Source organism: Rissa tridactyla, chromosome 1 (assembly GCF_028500815.1).
Source record: "Rissa tridactyla isolate bRisTri1 chromosome 1, bRisTri1.patW.cur.20221130, whole genome shotgun sequence".
Taxonomy (NCBI): Eukaryota; Metazoa; Chordata; class Aves; order Charadriiformes; family Laridae; genus Rissa; species Rissa tridactyla.
The window spans coordinates 30026233-30032232 of NC_071466.1; positions in this window are offsets into that span (position 1 = coordinate 30026233).

Below are 6000 nucleotides of genomic sequence, written 5' to 3' on the forward strand. Positions count from 1 at the left end.
TAATAGTGATAATGATGATGATGATGATACCATAAGGGAAAGTTTGAAAAGGAATAAAATCAAACTTGGTTTGACTGAAGGCAAGATCCAAAATGTTAAGTGTGTTTCCGAGGGGATGGCTTATCACCAAAACTTTCACTGCAGGATTTCCGATGTAACTGCCTGGCAGAGATTTGCTGCTGGCAGCTCTCTCTTTCCTTCCCTTACCTGTTTTAGTGAAGATGAGTCCATATACAACTATCACCACAAATGAGAAATGGAAATAAACCTCAAGAAAGAAACTAGGAAATAATTGAAGGCGGGTCCTGTGAAGAGGTTGATTATGAACGTATGGGTTGATAGTCACAGTCAGTCTTGTTGGGAAATTAAAATAAAATAGTCCAAGAAGGACTTCAAGTTCCTCCATTATCACCAGTATTTAGATGCTAATAGACCTTCTTAAGTTACCCATTTATTTTCTGTCACATCAGGGTTTTACTTTAAGGTATCCTAACTCACTTCTGCAACATCGTCACCCTGCTTAATTGATGATTTTTTATGTGATCGCTTTTCAAACTAGGGTTCATACCACCTAAATTTAGCCATCTCAAAGTCATAGCTAGTCATCTTGGCTCCCCTTTTATCCCAGATGGAGAGAAGGCAATTCGGATTTTAGGTGCGGATGATTTGTGTTCTGTAAGTGCCTCCCTCCCTTAACAGCAAAGCAGATGAGGTGACTAGTTTGAACTAAACTCCTAACGTTTAGACAGCCCGGTGTCCCGTGAGAAGAATCCCATCCTTTGCATTCTTTCTTGGGTGGTTTGTCTTTTAGAACATAAACACTTAGAAATATGCTATGTTGAGTAAGATTACTTTACAGTACCATATGTTTTCTGGTAATCAACTGGGTTATTACCTTTTTCCTCTGCTGTTTCCCAACCTAACGACTAGTCCCAAAGGGCCTCTTGTTGGTATTCTGCCTAAATGTTCACTTCTATTAAGGTCATCCTATTAAGCATAGCTATACCACACCTGCAGGAGATAATTAATTTTCCTCCTACTGTTGGGTTTATTTATTCAAATGCTTTTAGACTCTTCTCATAAATCTCATTAGGTTTCTCACTGCCAAGCTACACAATTTGAATCTTTTAATGTTTCCCCATTACCCAATTCTTCCAATCATTACGTTGCTTTTGCCTGAACTTAGCCTCCCTTGTCAAAAGTCTCTCAGCCGACAATATAAACAAAAGTGAAAAGAAACCTTAACATGATTGTATTATGGTTCAAAAGAAGACAGTACTAATTCTGGAATAATTTCCCTCTGGTCATTTACTGCAGGACTTAGGCAAAGGACTCTGCTTCTAAATATCAACTATTTTTGTTTTAAAATTTAAATTTCATTTGGTACACCTTTGCAAATGTTTTTTCTCCTCATATTTCTACTGTTTTCCACTGTTTTTTCCACTAAGCTTATTCTCTCAATTACTCTGTCTTCACAAGCTTAATCAACATATTATGTAAGGTGTTCAGCAAAGTAATTTCATATTATTCTTCCCCGTGACATCCCCCAATAAATGCATAACATAGCGTGTGTATGTATCTGGGGATTAAATCACAGAAAACACTGCTAGATGGAGAAACACAACGACAGCTCTAAGCCATCTGAATTTGGGAGAGAAGGGAAGGAGAAAGGAAGACTCAAAGTTGTCATTATTGTGACTCAGAGTTGGAGAAACCAGTCAATACTTTGGCTCCTGCAATATGTAAGGAAACACCCATCCTTGGATATCCTTGGAATTTATAGGTGTCTAATTTTAGGCAAGTCAACAGAAGCTGTCAAGTCAATCTGATCCCTTAGAAAATGTTGTTTTATAGTCATATTCTGATGAAAGAAGACATATTGCTAATTTTTAAAATATCATGGTACATATTACATGCTTTTTTATTATTAAATTATTCTATAATCTTTATGCTTAATGATTAAATTTAAAACATAATGTTTCTAGATGTGATTCTAAACTAAGCCTTACAGTATCTAATATGCCTTTTCTTTTTTTCCTTTAGGAAACCATCTTTAATGTTGATTTGCAAACCCAGGGAAGGTTTATTTCTAATAAATCCCTCACAAGCTTTTTGTAGTATGGACTGAGCCTTCTTATGTATTTTGGGAAAAATGTACAGCCACAAACATCAAAAGATTCTGCTTTCTCTTTGGCAAAGTGACACTAGAGATCCCAACATATGAATTGTTATTTACTGACAATGTGCATATAGCAATATTTTATAAAAAAAATACAGTTCAGCATAAGTTATAAGGTCTTATTCCTCAATCCTCATCTGCATATTAAGCTCAGTTACCCTGAAAAATAAAATAAGCATTAGTCAAACTCGTCAGGAAATGGGAATGTTGATTCCTCATCCAACAGCAGGTGATGCTGTTGCCACGGGCAAACCGTTCTCTTCTTCCTTAGAGAATGAACACATCATCTGATAATGCAGCCCGAGATAAGACTCACAATATTGCCGACTCCTTGTGCTTATACAGCACATGGCAAGTGTCAGTGCAACACCGAGATAAGAACCGAGTGAACAAATCAATAGGAGTTAAAAAGCAATTCAGGCAGCAGTGGAATGGAGCTCATGATCCCCAGGAAGCAGCAAAAGCCTACATCAGGGATGCTTGTGCTGTTGCCCACTAATATTTCAAGGTTGCCCTGATATTAGATGGTATGATAGTGAACTACATTGTGTGCCCACAATCTCTATTCTTTACTGCTTAAAGGGAAAAAATAGACAAACAAACAAAAAATCCTATGTCTCAGCACCATCTAGTTTATTTATTTAATTAACACGTCTCCTTGCAAATAATTTTTTTGGTTGAGGTTGAAATGACAGCAAATTGTCAGTAATATGCATTCTAAATGGCCCAATTAAATGGTTACTTACTCTGCTGGAAAGCTTTTACAGATTTCAAAGGTCAATTAATCATTCTCCAGTGCATGTAAAGTTACCATACTTCTAGTTAAACAAAAGGCCATTTATTGCATTGTTTGCATTGTCAGGAACACTAAGGAGGAGGTCCCCAGGATATATATTACAAAAATGGCAGCTGTTTCATCTGTTTTGAATTTTAGGATGGTTACTGTTAACTTAAGGTAAAATTCTAAGCAGCTTCGTGTTTATAGACTGTACAATCCTGAGTGCCATGAGTCCCTCCTCTTACAGCCTGGCTTTGTAACCTAGAATATACAGCTTCTGGGGCACAAATCAAAACCATAAGAAAGATGCTGGAATTTATGTGGGAGGATCCTTGGGGTCCCTTCCAACCTGGTGTTCTAATGCTGTGATTCTATGATTTCTAAAGGAGGTTATATAAATCAGCCCGAAAGAAGTCAAACTTCTGCCTTTAACTAGAATCCATACAGATTCACTAAAACATATTTACAGAAAAAGTGTATTGCTCTGGTAGATGAATGTGAGTTTCAGATTTAGATTTCAATTCAGCAAGTCATACGAGAACATTTATTGCATTTTAGACTTTTCAAAGCATGCACAGTCAGACTTGATCTGTACAATACGTGTCCAGATGCAGTTTAATATTTGCAGTTTTATTTTCGTTTCTTTCTAAAATATGCGAATTTTCATAGGAGGTGACATCTACTGTAGCTTTTATTATTACACTGAAACTTTGTTCAGTTTAAAGATCATGACTTCTAAGGCATAATTACACAAACAAAATCATGAAGGATATAATCTGCCTTGACAAATCAGTAGATTTAATGCTGTGAGGTTAGAGAAAACTGATTTTTTCCTTGACGTTGGGAAAGTGTTGAGGAAAAGATTAAGTATATCAGTATTGCATTTTGGAGGGAAAATGAAATCTTTGTGTGTAATGTCAGGCACACAGTTATTATTTCAGCGGTTCAGTAGGTTACCATAGCAATACAACCCAGTGACTTTTGAAATACTTTATTTAGCTTAATCACTAGGGGGAGGGGTTATTGTATTCAGAATCAAGCTTAATCAAAATGACAGAATTATTTTTTTCCCCATAACTACAGTGAACAGCCCATAGCTTCACAAAATATGCTTATTGCTTACTTACAGATCTGTCTTTTAAAATCAACCTCGCTTGTGCTATTTAATGCATAAATACATTGTGAAGGACCAAGAGCAAATCACTCGAGTGGTCATTTTTCATGTTACAAGCACCTTTTCTGTGGCTTTGTGTGATTCCGACCTATTTTGTGGTGCTTGTAGAACACTAAAACTTACGGTTATATGACACAGCTCATTGCTGTGGGTTGGCATTGACAGTGGTTTCAAACAGCATCCTCATGAGAGGCAAGGGCAATAGGTAGTCAGAGCCTGCCTGATGCATTGTTAAGTGAAACGCCTTACTTGTTTAGCAGGCAGTATTCATTACAAGCAAGCATGTCAGTATCAGATAATTTCTTGCTGCAGAAAAGCTGAATTAATAGGAATTGGGCTGTAATATGAGCTTTGAGGAGAAAAAACCACGGAACAAACCGAGCACCTACATCCATAGAAGATCAGATATGTGGAGAAATAAAAATCAGATTCTTGAAAGTTCATGGAAAGATCTATGTGTATTGGTCTGCTGATGAGCAGAATTGCCGTTTGATTATTCTGTCTCTGAAAAAGAAAGTTTTATAATTTCTCATATCACTTAAAATAGTAAAGTATAAGCCCAAATACTGCACTATATATCTTGAATGCCAGAAATATCTTCCTTGGGGATAACCATTGCAAAAGGAAATGTAGTTTTTGTGTGAGGATAGCTTTTCCTTTTCAATCATGTATAGAAGTTTATAACAGATTGTTCGAGTGATTGGGTAAATTTATACATTTTGCAGCATAGATGATGCCATTATAGTGCTAAACAATATCCTACAGATGGCACAAATCTGGCTGATCATTAAATACATTTTAACTCCAGTGAATATGCTGAATTTTAATGAAATGATAGCTAATAAACTATTAGACACATGGCAACCACCTCTTTAAATAACTAGACTGACTTTCTCACTTCAGTGCTGCTGACTGCTGGGGAGTATTGATATCACAAAATATATATATTATGTGACTGACTCTGAAGTTATCCAAGCAAATAACCAGTACCTACAGTTCATATAAAAGTCACACTTTTGATTGATAGAAATAAGTTTCTGAATATAGTTATAGGGACAAAGTAAAAATGAACATACTCTACTGAATTTCAATGGACACTAGATTTGCAAATCACTGGGTAACAAACTTCCTAAAAGTTATTTAGCAACTTAGAAGATGCATTCTTACACATGGGAAGAATTCCACTTACAATCCCATGCAACTTTAAATTCTGTTACAGGTCTGTCCCCAAGACACTTTTGAAAAGTGTGACATATTTCAAAGTCAGCACTAGAGCACCTGACAGTATGCATGACCAAAGTTTCATTCTCAGAGACTGGAAGAGAACTTTTGGAATGTAGGATGCCCCAATATAGGGTCAAAACTTTGTCACAATAATAGAAGAAGCCAAGTATACAGTGCAGAAACAGGTCTTCAGAAAAAAGTGTACTTTAGGAAGGGGCTATTTTAGACTGAATTTATGGTGGTTTTGTTGTTGGTTTTTTTTTTTTTTATTTCCTTTCCTCTTTACTGAGCTATATGATCTTGATAAGGCCTGAGATATGTAAGGATCTTGATCCAAGCAAAGAAGTGGCAGATACCATGTGCCACCCCCAACCCTGGGAAGTGGGACTGGCGATGGTGGTGAGGTAACTACAGCCCCTTGGTGAGAACCTCTCACCGCACAGAGCAGGGAGGCACTGTGACCTCTGATAGCAGCCGTAGCTTTCCCCAGCCTCTGTCATGACTTCTGCCCAACACATGCTGGGACACATTCCTACAATGTCCCCTTCTTCAAACTATCAAAGTCCCCTTCCAGCAGCTCCAGCCCTGCCTATCACCCAGCAAGGCAAGGACAAAGCACCATTTTCCACTCTTCCTCTCTGGATG